This window comes from Diceros bicornis, chromosome 34 (genome assembly GCF_020826845.1).
Source record: "Diceros bicornis minor isolate mBicDic1 chromosome 34, mDicBic1.mat.cur, whole genome shotgun sequence".
NCBI lineage: Eukaryota > Metazoa > Chordata > Mammalia > Perissodactyla > Rhinocerotidae > Diceros > Diceros bicornis.
Genome location: NC_080773.1, coordinates 15223876 through 15237316, shown reverse-complemented (window position 1 = coordinate 15237316; position 13441 = coordinate 15223876). Strand labels below are relative to the sequence as shown.

The window sequence follows — 13441 nt, the reverse complement described above, 5'->3', positions numbered from 1 at the left end:
TACCATCATCCCAGGAACCTCCCTCAAGCCCCTTCCCAGTCAATGCCCTCCCCACCCCCCACTGTGTTGATCACCTCCCTCATGGAGATTAGTTTTCTCTTTGCATTTAAAGACCTTTCTGGCTGCCCTCCGGTGAAGGAATTGTGGGGACAGGGAGCAGAGGAAGAAAAAGCAGGGAATTTAGTAGAAGGTCCAGGCATTGACGACAGTGGCTTGGAACTGGGCTGGCGGCGGTGGGGAGAGAAAGAAATGGATACATTTGGGATGTATTTGGAGATAGAGCCGGAGGATTTGCTGACAAGTTGTGTTTGAAGGCAAAGGAAGGAATACAAGTTAATTCTGTCAAATAAAAGCAAATCCTGTCTTAGCTAAGGAGAGATTTCATTCCAAAAGACTATTGCAAAGACAGCGAACAACACCAGAATCTGATAATCCAGAAGGACGGAACTTTTTCCCTACTGCTAGATTTTTTTGTCCTGGGCAGGTGGAAAGATGGCAGCACCTTTTACAGAGGTGAGGAAGGAGATAAGGGAAGGTATGGGAACCAATTGGGGTTGGGAAGCTGGTGGAGCAGGTTTTGCAAGAGGGAGGGGCATCAGGAATTCTCTTTTGTCCCCATGAAGTTTGAGATGCCTGTTAGCTGTCCCAGGAGAGGAGCTGAGTGGGCAGAAAGGTAAGAGATTGGATTTGGGAGCTCCTGGAACCCTCCAGAACTAAGAACTAGCACCTACATCCTGGCAACAAAGTGTATCCCAGCCTCCCTGCCTCTCCTTCCCCTGTTGCAGGGCACACCCCTTGGATGTCAGAGGCTGGAATCAAGACCAAAGGAGACTGCAAGGAGCATTCTGGCCATGTTTTGAGGGAAGGGGTTCTCGCCTAGAACAGAAGTTAGAAGATTGCAGGGGCTGGTCGGGTGGCGTAGTAGTTAAGTTTGCGCTACGCTTCAGATCCCAGGCGTGGACCTGCACACTGCTTATCAAGCCATGCTGTGGCAGGGGACCCACATATAAAGTGGAGGAAGATGGGCATGGATGTTAGCACAGGACCAATCTTCCTCAGCAAAGGGGAGGATTGGCAACAGATGTTAGCTCGGGGCTAATCTTCCTCACAAAATAAAAAAAAAAGAAGATTGCAAAGGTTCTAAGAGTCTAATGTTTTAAGATGACTTTGATTGCAAGATCCTATAGATAAGAAAACTTAAAACTTCCCAAGATTTTAAAGATTCCAAGGCAAGACTTCCCACTACCCTGGTAATAAAATTTGAGCCCCTCTTGCTGGCCTACAAGGTCCTTTGGGGTTGTTACTGCACCAGGTCCGTTTTTGCCCACCACCCAGACAGCCAATCCCCCAGATCACCAGATTGCAGCAGAGAGAGGGTTTAATCAGAAGGCAGCCAGGTGAGGAAAATGGGAGAACAAGTCTCAAATCTGCTTCCCCGAAAATAGGGACTCAGGGATATTTATGGGGTTCAGGGCAAGGTGGTCTGAAATGTGGAGATAGATGATTGGAGGTGAGGAGAGGTGAGGTGATTGATGATCTGCGCAAGCGTAGTCAGACTTCATGCCTCTTCATAGGCCACATGTTCACAAAATGGCGGCATTGGCATGACCTGAGGGTGGAGTTTTAGCCTTTTGACATCAAAAGGTCGCTTATTGGACATCTGCGTGGGCCTAGTTGATGGGTTGGTGGTCCCACCCAGCCTGAAGTGGACAAGGGGCTCTAATTCCTGAAAAACAGCTCCAACTTCCATTACAATGGTGACTCAGGCTTCAAGGAGATGTTATCTATAGGAACCTAGTGGGAGTCATATAGCACATTGCCTAAACAGCACAGTTAACAATGGGCAGGAGATCAACTAAAAGCTACAATCAGTAATTGCAAAAAGGAAAAAAACTTTAGTTCCTAGCTACTTAATCATCAATGGCTAGCTCTTTGCTGGTTTCAGGATCTGTCCACTGGCTGTGTTTGACATCATCTTGGCCCACTCTGTTCTCTGCTCATGATACTCCACTCATGCTGGCCTTCTTTTAGGTTCTTGAATGCCAAGCCAGCCTCAGGGCCTTTGCACTAGCTCTCTGCCTGAAATGCTTGGTCTGGAGATTGAGGTTGGCTCATTCTCCCGTTCCCAGCTCAAAGGCCAGTCCCCTCCAGAAGAGACTTTGCCAGACCACACAAGCTGAATTAGCTCCCTCCCCCATTCCAGACCCCGCTTTCATTTATTAAATAAGATGTTTAATAAATATTCAATGAGGGGGCCAGCCTGGTGGCGTAGCGGTTAAGTGCATGTGCTCGGCTTCGGCGCCCCGGGGTTCGCAGGTTTGGATCCCAGGTGCGCACTGATGCACCGCTTGTCAAGCCACGCTGTGGTGGCGTCCCATATAAAGTAGAGGAAGATGGGCATGGATGTTAGCCCAGGGCCAATCTTCCTCAGAAAAAAGAGGAGGATTGGCATCGGATGATGGCCAGGGCTGATCTTCTCCACACACACACACACAAAAAAATTCAATGAGAATATTTTTGAAGCACTTACAGTAGTGCCTGGCATATCATAAACTTTGAACATGTTTGTTGAATACATAAAAATTTTTCTTCATAGCATCTTGTCACCACCTGAAAGCGTCTTATATATTGATTTATATTTTTAGTCTGCCTTCCCCCACCAGAATATTCTCTCCATGAGGGCAGGGATTTTGTCTGTTTGGTTCACTGCTGTATCCCCAGTGGCTGGCACACAGTAGGTGCTCAATAAATACTTTGTTGAATGAATGATTTGAATACAATTTGCTAGTCCCTCAAATTCATCTAAAGAGAAATCAAGGTTTCAGAATTCTCAAGTCGAAAGAGCAAAGACGCAGAGGTTCCCAACATAGATTTCACAGTAACTGAGTCATCTCTGGTGGATCTTGGCCTCTTCTCACCCTGGGTCAGGAGATGCCCATATATCTTGTTCAGCAGCTGACAGCTGACCCCCTCCACCCCGCACCAGCTACTTCCCATCAGATACCCTCTGATGTGGGCTGGGTGGGGCCAGAGTGACCCTCTTTAAATTTAGCCTTCTACCATGGATTTTCTCAGACCACTCTGGAGGCTGCCAACCCCAGGGTTCCAGCAGGCGGAGTGGTGGATGGGTTCTAGAAATTGCTGGGGGGTTGATTTTGCTTGGGATGCCCAAGCCTTATGTTTCTAGAGCTTGACTTGCTGTCTAGGGATGAGCCATGGCTTGTCTGCTCTCTGGGCCCCCCCACCCCCGCCCCAGCTTTCTCCTCCCAGCCTTGCTTATCTTAGTCTCTATCCCTTCCCTCCTTCAAAGCTGCCCCACCCAGCACCCCAGAACTGGGCAAAGGGGAAGTTTAGGATGAGTCTTGTTTCCTTCCTGCTACCCCAGGCCTGCGGCCTCCCTGCATTCTAAGAGCATCCCTGGCTGTGAGTGACTTCAGGGAGTTGACTATGTCACAGACCACAAAGCAGCAATGTGCTTGGGTCTTCTACTGCTGTCCCCTTGTGCCATCCCCACATCCCATCTCTCATCCACTCTTTCCCTCCTCCTCTCCCCCACAGATTTATCCCATGCCTCATCCTATCCTCTCTTTTCCTGAGACCTTCTATGTACTATACCCTATGGGGGGGGGTGGGTGGTAAAAAAAATAAGCCACTGCTCCCACAAATTTACATCAAGAGGGCAGCCAATGGCTGAGTAAGATGAAATTGCAGGTCTTCTCTGTGATGGCTCATGCTCCCTCCTCTCCATCTTTGTCTGTATCCGATTATCATCTGGTTCCACCCCCCTCTTTCTTCTGTTTTAAAAATAATTAATTATTTCAAATACAGAGATGGGACAGGTTTAGAGGAATTGTCATGATTAGTTGTGTATCCACACCTGTCTTTATTATATATTAACACTTTTTTTTTGTGTGTGAGGGAGATTCGCCATGAGCTAACATCCGTTGCCAATCTTCCTCTTTCTTTGCTGAGGAAGATTGGTTCTGAGCTAACATTTGTGCCCATCTTCCTCTATTTTGTATCTGCGACGCCACCACAGCATGGCTTGATGAGCCAAACCCGCGAACCCCGGGCCGCCGAAGCAGAGCACGCCAGCTTAACCACTATGCCACCGGGCCGGCTGCAATCTTAACACTTTTACCATTTATTTGTTTAGAGAAATAAAATATTCCTGACTGAATTAGGGTCCCTTCCCAGATGTCATGTTCCTGCCTCCCTCCCCCAGGGAACTACTCTCGTACAGTTAATACTCCGAGATACATTTTTATTCTTTTGTTGCATATTGTGCATCTGCACACTTATTTGGGAAAATTTCTTTTGCAGGTTTAAAAACTTTATACACAGGGTAGCACATGGCATCCACGTATCTTTCTGCCACTGGCCTTTTTTCTTTAGTTTTTGAGATTTGTTCATGTCCATACATGTGGCTCTGGTTCATTTGTTTTAGTGGTTCATGGAATGGTTTTGACATAATGCCTCCATCCATTTCCCCTATGGACTCATCTCTAGGTTGTTTTGTTTTTTCCTCTTACAGACAGCACTGCATCTTTCTCTGGGTTGAGAATTTCCTCATTTCAATTGCCTGAGTCATGGGGGTCTGGTTCCTTCTGCTTGCAGCATCTGGCTTCACTGTGCCCCCTCCTGGCCTCACTTCTGGTCCAGCCCAGTCCCCTTCCACCTGGCCTCTGCCCAGTCTCCTACCAGAGCTCCTGGCCTCCAGGCCTCCAGGATCACCTCTCCCGTCAACCTTCCACTCACAGCCAGGGGGTCTGTAAACTGCACATCTGTGATCATTTATCTGATGCTGGTTGCCCCTCAAAGCCCAGAGCTGGGGGATCACGAGGACAGGGACCGTCTTCCTCCCCCCTGGGTGTCTGTGCCCCACACAGCACCTGGGGGGGGAGACACAGACCATCCCATTAAGTGAGATGGAAATGTACCAGTTCCAGCAGCTGGCTTCAGAATTCTCAGAGGGCGAGAACTGTCTTGGTTGATGAAAATATGTGGCTCAGCCGGTTGGTGGAGGCGGGGGAGGTGGAAGGACGGTAGAGGGCAGCCTCTTAGGAAATGACTGGGGGGACCCAAGGCAGCAAAGGAGTGAGCTTAACGGTTCTGCATTCAAAAGGAAGAAGAAATTCAGGGAGATGGGAGGCATAGGAGGTGGAAGCCCCAGTTTGAGCTTTGAAGGGCTGGAGCCTCCGTTTTGGAAACTTTTGGGAACAGGAGTTACCTGAATTCAGTTGCGACTGCCACTGCCACGTCTTTTTGTGTGACTTTGGCCAAGTTATTCAACCTCTCAGTTTTCCCCATCTGTAAATGGGGCTCATGACTGTACATCCCTCCCAGAGATGCAGTAACCATCAAATGCAATAACTCTGCTATCTACGTGGTGGCCTGCCCATAATAACCTTGTGGGGAGCCCCTGAGAGCAGGGCTAGGTTTTTGGTCTGTCTCTGAATCCCCAGCTTTAGAGGCTCAGTAAATAGTGAGCCCCCGCCCTCGGCCCCCAGCCCAGGCTGAGTTAAGGAATCTCCCTTGTGTTCCTCCTACAAAAGGCATGAATCCTACGAGCCCCCATTAATACTTTGAGGGAGGTACTAATGTATCATCCGTGTCTTCGTCTTGCGATGAGGAATTTGGGGCAGAAGAAAGTTAAGTTACTTGCTCAAGGTCACCCAGCTCCTAAGTGTCTGTGGTTCTGGATTGTTCTTCACTCTCTCATCCCTCTCTCCCTCCCCCTCTCCCCTCAGTTTAGGGGTACTGTTTTGCTCCTTCCCTACTCCCCAACAGGGTGGTTGCTGTGGGCTGTGATAGAAAAATGAGAGAGTGATCCCTACTCTGACGCCCCCCCTTCCTTATCTTGGTAGGAGCCCCGCACGACTGCATCCATCCTGCAAACCCCCAGCTCCCTCTGCTGCTCACACACGGACTCCACCAGGGGGCGCCCTCCGCCCCACAGGTCACTGGGCTTTAGCGTTGGGAGGGGGCGGGGAGCCGAGTGGGAGAAGAGGAGGAGGATTCCGAAAGGGGGAGAAAACCATATAGACCCGAGGGGTCCAGGAGAACTTGAGAGGGATACAAATAACGCGCCCCCTCCCCCCCCTCCCCCCTCCCCCTCCCCCTCCCCCTCCCCCTCCCCCTCCCCCTCCCCCTCCTCCTCCTCCTCCTCCTCCTCTTCCGCCTGTCCTGTGTGGCCAGGAGCTAACCCCCCTCTATTCCGGTCTCTCCTCAGTAAGATAAGGGTGATATATTAGTACCTCCCTGGGAGGATTAAAGGGCATGGCGTGATTAATGGCAAATCAAGGCAAACAGTCATTATGCGCTGGCTGCCCGTTCCCTGTCCTCTTGTTCTAGGTGCGTGTTCTGTGCCAGGCGTGGCGCCCACATCTTGCAACAGCCCGAAACCAATGTCATTATTATCTCCATGATTACTTTTCATAGAAATTCAGTTACACAAGCAGTAGGTGATCATGGGCTCATTAAAACTTTGAAAGACTACAGATAAAGAATTCCCTTTCTCCCATTAATCCCTCACTCCCTGGTCCTGCCCATTTCAGCCCCCACCCAGGTGTCAATTCCGAGGAACTCCTAAGGTCACGAGTGTTCTCAGTTCAGCTGCTGGAACCAGCCTGGACTGGCTCTGTTATTTTCTATCTTTCTACAGAGACCCACCCTTAGATAGCTGACGAAAGGCCCCACCCAGGGTCAGGGGGTCACTGGCTGCTGGTGTTACTTTGGGAAAGTCACGTCCCTCTTTATGCTCCCATGTCTCCAAATCTAAAGTAAAGTCCATCTGCATTTAATTCCCAGGTTATATTTCAACATGCCAGTATAAGGAGTGGCTGGAGGGGATCCAGAGGGCAAAGATGCAGAAGGGCCCTCTGCATGTGCTGAGTGCTGGAGGCCCCAGGGAGCCCGGCTCAGCTCCTTCCATCCAGAGCTGATGCCAGGTGGCTCTGTGCCCAGGCCTGGCTGGGCGATGCTGGAGTCACAGTGGAGACAGAGACAGCCATGCCCACGTGGCGCTCACAGTCCAGTGGGGTAGACAGATCAGTCACCATCGACTGCCCGGCTTGGTCTGGCCTGGGATGGGGGAGGCACAGGGGACTGTGGGAAATGGGAATGGTAGGTGTCAGGGAGGGCTTCCTGGAGGAGGGCATATGTGAGTCTGTAGAATGAGTAGAGGAAGATCTTGGGGAAGAGTGTTCCTTGCAGAGGGTAGCCTGGATATTGGAGGAACTCAGTTGTTGATAATTCCAGTACGGAGTGCTGGCGGGGGGGCCAGGTGGGGGAGTTGGTTTCTCACCTCAAGGAGGGGCAGGACTTGGGAGGGAAGAGGGGAGCAAACATTACAGGTGTGGCCTGAGACCTGGGAGGTAGCGTGGAGACCCAGCAAGGCCCTTGTGGCTGGAGTGGGAAGGGGGGCAGGCAGGGGCCGGGTGATGTTAGATCTGGGCAGCAGGCATAGGTTTGGGGGTCCTTAGCAGACAGTCAGTGGCATTTGAAGCCCTCTGAATGGCTGGACTCACTCTAGAGAGACAGCGAGGAGAAGACTTGGGTCCTAGCCCCCAGGAATCCCAGTATTTGAGGCGGGTAGAGGAGGAGGAATCAGGGAGACTGTGGGTGAGAGGCCTGGGAGAGAAGGGGACAGCCACCACCAGGCAGGTGGAGTAGAGGTTCTTAGCCAACTCCCCGCCAGAATTTGTATTTTCTAATACTTTTCAAAAATTGTGTGGCTAATATTTATTTTGCATTAAAATTTATCTTTGTAGAATTTTGTGCCGGTCTTGGAGATCCCTGGAGATGCTTCTATCTTGTTTTTTTTTGTGAGGAAGATCAGCCCTGAGCTAACATCTATTGCCAATCCTCCTCCTTGTTTGTTTTCCCCAAGGCTGCAGTAGATAGTTGTGTGTCATAGTTGCACATCCTTCTAGTTGCTGTATGTGGGATGCCACCTCAGCGTGGCCGGAGAAGTGGTGCATCGGTGTGCGCCCGGGATCTGAACCCGGGCCACCAGCAGCGGAGCACGTGCACTTAACCGCTAAGCCACAGGGCCGACCCCAGAGATGCTTCTGTCTTTACCTACTATTTTCTAGGAAGTTTTTAAATCAATATTGTAAATGTTATAACCAGAGTTGAGTATTTTTAAAAATCATAGCTTTGGGGATCCAGCTCTGTGAACCCCTGAATTTGGTGCTACAGTTTTGACTGAGTTCCTTTTCAGTTATCTTGAGAGCAGTCTTCTCACTATTTTGTCTTTGTAGTACATAAAATTTTTTTTTGAAAAATTTTGTATCTTTACACATTTTAAGTTGATGGCAAACTTTTTTTCATAAGTTTAAATTGTTGCCATTTCTGGTGTATTGTAAATATTGACAGTTAAAAACAAAAGTATGCCACTCTTTTAAATATATCCAGTGGAATCTTCAAGACCTGAGATCTACTATTAACCATTTACAAAAAGACATAAGCACCTCTTTCTTTAATTTTATAGTTTCTTTTTACTCTTTGAACTTGTATTTCATTCCACTTCTGCCACAGAATTTTATCCTAATGTATTTTTATGCTTGAGTAGCATTTAGTGATCATCCTATCATATTTCTGCCCTCCCAAAATGTAAATAAATAGAAATTAAGCAAAATTTATTTCTTGTGACCATTAGACTCTGAGAAATTAACATTTTTCCTCCTGAATCGGGTTTTTATTACAACTATTACTTGTACACAAGTGATCAAAACATAAATCATTACATAATTTGATATGCAATTATTAAACATAAAAAGCAAAATTATATTTGACATTTCTTTCTTTCTTTCTTTTTTTTTTTGGTGAGGAAGATTGTCCCTGAGCTAAGATCTGTGCCAATCTTCCTCTTTTTTGTATGTGGGATGCTGCCACAGTATGGCTTGATGAGTGGTGTGTAGGTTTGCACCCAGGATCTGACCCCACGAACCCCGGCCTGCGGAAGTGGAGCGCGTGAACTTAACCATCATGCCACTGGGCTGGCCCTGACATTTATTTCTTAAGGAAATGAATGGGCTTCTTTCCCACTTAGTTCTTGTATCTGTGAATTAATATTACTCATTTTACCAATAGAATTCTGCTCAGTATGAATGATGCTTCCATGAGCATTTAAAATACACATCTCTTGATATATGTTTATGCATTTTTGCTGAGTATATACCCAGGAGAAAAATGGATGGGTCATTGGATGTGCATTTCTTTCACCTTAGTGGTTCCTACCAAATTTCGCAAGTGACCATACTAATTCACATCTGGACAGCAGTGTGTGAAATTTTCTGTTCCACATCTTTGCCAAAATTTGCTCCAGATCTTTTAATTTTAGAAAATCTGTGAGTGTGTAGTTATGTTGTGTTATGGTTTTAATTTGCCTTCCCTGATGGCTAATGAGGTTGAGCATCTTTTGATTTGTTTATTGGCCATTTAAACTTTCTCTTTTGTAAATGTCTGTTGTCAATTGTGTCCATTTTTCATTTGGGTTGTTTGTCTTTTTATGATTGATTTCTAGGAATTCTTTCTCTGTTCTGGATGTGACCTCTTTGCTGGTCGTTTATGGCAAATATCTTCTTTGGCCTGTGGCTTGCCTTTTCCTTCTTTGCCTGGAGTCTTCTAATGAATTCTCTTTGAGTGTGGTCCTATTTGTCAATCTTTTCCTTGATTGTTAGTGCTTTTTTGTGTCCTATTTAGGAATGCTTTCCTTTCCTTGATATGCTCCTAGGTTATCTTCTAAAATCTTTATTGCTTTGCCTTTCACATTTAGATCTACAATCTACCTGGAATTGATATTTGGTGTCATGTCAGGTAGGTGTTAAATTTTTTTTTCTCCATATACTCAATTGTCTCAATCCCATTATTGAAAAAACCGTCCTTTCCCCACTGCTATGTAATGTCATCTCTGGCATCAACCAAATGTGAGTCCCTGTTTTGGGCTGTCTCATGTCTTCCATTCATCCCTGTTCATGCTTATGGTAATTCTACACCATCCTAATTACTATGGCTTCATAATGAATTTTTTTTTCTGCTGAGGAAGATTGCCCCTAAGCTAACATCTGTTGCCAATCTTCCTCCTTTTTTTTTTGTGAGGAAGATCAACCCTGAGCTAATATCTGTGCCAATCCTCCTCTTTTTTGCTGAGGAAGACTGGTCCTGGGCTAACATCTATGGCTATCTTCCTCCATGTTATATGGGACGCCGCCACAGCATGGCCTGACAAGCAGTGCATTGTGTGTACCCGGGATCCAAACCCGGGCCGCCAGCAGCGGAGCACGCGCACTTAACCGCTATGCCATGGGGCTGGCCCCCCTCTTTTTTTTTTCCGCTTGAGGAAGATTTGCCCTGAGCTAACATCTGTACCAGTCTTCCTCTATTTTGTATGTGGGATGCTGCCACAGCGTGGCCGATGAGTGGTGTAGATCTACGCCCGGGATCTGAACCTCTGAACCTGGGCTGCTGCAGCAGAGCATGCCAAACTTTAACTACTATACCACGGGGCTGGCCCCCTCATAATAAATTTTGATATTGAGTAGAGTAAATCCTTCCACCTTGTTCCTATTTAGGAGCGTCTTGGCTTTTCTTGATGCTTTGCATTTCCATATACGTTTTTATTTTTATTTTCCAGCTTTATTGAGATAGTTGACATATAATATTGTGTAACTTTAAGGGGTTACTATCCATATGCGTTTTAGAATGAGTGTATCAAATTCCACAAAATAACCTTTTGCAATTTTGGTTTGATTTAAAGTGAATCTGTAGGTCCATTTGAGGAGAACTGACATATTTAAAATATTGTCTGCCAATTCAGGAATATGGTTTCTCTCTCCATTTATTTATCTTTTAAAATTTATCTCAATATTATTTCATTGATTTTCTCTGTAGTGTTCTTGCATATCTTTTGTTAGACTTATTCCTAGGTATTTGATATTTTTACATGCTATTTTAAAATGCCATCTGGTAATTGTGGTTTTCATCTAGAAACACAAATATATTGATTTGGTATCCGGTAATCTTTCTATGCTCACTTATAAAGTGTTGGATTTATACCTACAAATTATATCATCTGCAAGTAATGGCAGATTTGTTGTTTTCTTGACAACTCTTATGCCATTTATTTGTTTATTTTTTCATTTATTTACTTATTTGCCTTAGTGCACAGGCTAAGTCTTCCAGTACAATGTTGAAGAAAAGTGGTGAGAGTAGGCATCCTTGTCTTGTTGCCAACCTCATAGGGAAAACTTTCGATGTTTCACTATTAGGTAAGAACTTCGCTGCAGGAAACTTTATCAGTTGAAGGCATTTTATTCTTAGTTTGCTAGGAGTTTTTTTTTAAACCTTGAATAAGTGTTGAATTTTGTCAAATAGTTTTTCAGATCCATTGAGACCATCCTATAATTTTTCTCCTTTAATCTGTTAATTAAATTGAATAATTTTCTCAAGTTAAGCCATTCTTTATGGGTTAAAGACAACTGAATTATAGTATATGAACCTTTTTATATTTCGCAAGATTCTGTTTGCTAAGATTTGATTTATGATTTTTATATCTAAGTTCATTAACAAGATTGGCCTGTAATTTTACTTTCTTGCATTGTCTCAGGCAGGTTTTGGTATCAAGTTTCTGCTGGCTTCACAAAAGCTACTCTTTTCCTGTTCCCTGAAAGAGTTTGTATAAGGTTGGCATAATTTCTTCCTTAACTGTTTAGTAAAATTCACTAGTGAAACTCTCAGAAACATTAGAGGGAAAGGTGTTTAAATATAGATTCAATTTCCTTAATCATCGTAGGGCTATTCATGTTTATTCTTTCTTCTTGTGTCCATTTGGCAAGTTGGATTATTATTATTATTTTATTGAGAATTCGTCCACTTGATTTATTTTTCAAACATTTTTGGCATAAAATTGTTCTGGTAGTCTCTTTCTCATGTTTATTTTTATTTAAAAAAATTAATTCTTTTCTCCCTCTCTCTTTTTAAACAAGAGAAAAACAAACGGAAGTTTATTAACATATATATCTCACGTATACATGGGAGATACCTAGGGAAAAATGAGCAAGTCCCCTTTCTCTCTCCTTTCATGCAAGCATGGAGAAAACGTGTTCACACAATTTAAAATATGAGAATCAAAAAAACCCAAGCAAACCTAGTATAGCGATGTCCTTTAATTCTTTGAACTCCTTCTAAGCTATGTTCCAAAAATCAGTTGTGGTCTATCTCCAAAAAATAGTTTGGTGATTTCTCAGCTGATGATCTTTCTAGGTCTTCTCCCAATTTTGTTGAATGCAAAGTATTGGAAGCAGAAACTTGAAAAGCAAAGACTTGCAAAAGGATTTGTAAGCCAGTCATTAGAGTATCTCCCTTTCTCAACCACAATATTAATATTCTAGATGTCTCTTTGGCCAACTGGATAATTTTCTGCCTTGGGAGCAAGAATTGAGAATGAGGGGAGGTAGGGTTTTTCACTTTTTAAAAAAGTGGGTGAAGGGTGGAGACAGGAAGTGGGTAAGTCATTCCTACAGGGACCTTCTCAGGCAGATTTATTCAGGGAATTGTCCATTGGGAAGATGAGGATCTGGGCATTAATTTCTTTTAATTAAGCCCTATATTTGCCCATCCAGTGGAAAATCCTCATGGACCCTTCCCTATGTGGGTATCCCAGACTAAGGACCAGTCCCCACCTTGAAGAGCAGTGTTGTTTTCTGTCTGACACTCTCTGATTGATTGTGTCCTGTGTTAATAAAGGAGTTGGCCATAGTTCCTATATCACAACCCAGCATGTCCAGAACTGTGTCCTGATGCTTGGCCCTAAGTTACTGGGCATCACCACCACAGACCTAATTATAAATAACCGTTACAAACTGAACAGCAATAATATATAGAGTGTGTGTGGCACCAGGCTCTGTGCTGTACACTTAAGAGGCATTGCCTTATTTTTTTTTTATTGATGTTTTAATGGTTTCTAACATTGTGAAATTTTGTTTGTCCATCACCATATATATGACTCCCTTCACCCCTTGTGCCCACCCCCCACCCCCACTGCCCCTGGTAACCACAGTCCAGTTTTCTCTGTCCATGTGTTGGTTTACATTCCACATATGAGTGAGATCATACAGTGTTTGTCTTTCTCTTTCTGGCTTATTTCACTTAACATAATACGCTCCAGGCCCATCCATGTTGTTGCAAATGGGACGATTTTGTCTTTTTTTATGGCTGAGTAGTATTCCATTGTATATATATACCACATTTTCTTAATCCAGTCGTCAGTCGAGGGACACTTAGGTTGCTTCCACTTCTTGGCTATGGTGAATAATGCTGCAAGGAATATAGGGGTGCATAAGCCTCTTTGGATTGTTGATTTCAGGTGCGTTGGATAGATTCCCAGTAGTGGGATGGCTGGATCATAGGGCATCTCTATTTTTAATTCTTTGAGGAA

The 13441-nt window shown here is 44.9% G+C and overlaps 1 long non-coding RNA gene across 2 annotated transcripts in view; it reads left to right on the top strand.

Moving 5' to 3' along the window:
* LOC131396878 (uncharacterized) overlaps positions 1-13441 on the top strand; it is a 63314-nt gene that overhangs the window by 1551 nt on the left and 48322 nt on the right. For both annotated transcript variants that reach the window (XR_009216695.1, XR_009216694.1), the window contains exons 2-3: positions 9782-9822; positions 11612-11687. This is a non-coding gene — a long non-coding RNA (uncharacterized LOC131396878). The remainder of the gene's footprint in view (positions 1-9781; positions 9823-11611; positions 11688-13441) is intronic.